This window comes from Peromyscus leucopus, chromosome 7 (assembly GCF_004664715.2).
Source record: "Peromyscus leucopus breed LL Stock chromosome 7, UCI_PerLeu_2.1, whole genome shotgun sequence".
NCBI classification, from domain to species: domain Eukaryota; kingdom Metazoa; phylum Chordata; class Mammalia; order Rodentia; family Cricetidae; genus Peromyscus; species Peromyscus leucopus.
The window spans coordinates 64,946,837-64,947,312 of NC_051069.1; positions in this window are offsets into that span (position 1 = coordinate 64,946,837).

Consider the following 476-nt stretch of genomic DNA (forward strand, 5'->3'; position numbering starts at 1 on the left):
GAAGAGAAGAACCAAAACCTATATGAATTGTTATTATTTCCCTGACACAGTACTTACATAAACAGAGGTGGTGATTGCCTACCTTTATATCTTAAAATTTAAAGTATGTTCATAGTTTATATTTGATGACCTAGTGCCTACTCAAATTTATACCAAAATAGAGAATTTAATCTATCTAAGAATAATACTATTGTTCATTTACAAAATGTTAACTCTTATAAGTTCTATTTTTTAAAAAAAATCTCAAGTATGTAAACCAATTGAAATCAGAATAGTTAAAATGTCTTAGTAATAGTCTCACCCTTAGGACTTTATAAAGTGCAATTGTTGTTTCTTACAGTGAACAGAGGTCTATTTCCCTGTAAAGTCTAGTCCTTATTTCTTGGAGACATTTTTAAAACTTATACTTTAATTTCAAATACAAGAGAAAAGCTTCCAGAACAATGAATTCAATCAATCTGAAAATGATCCCAAAG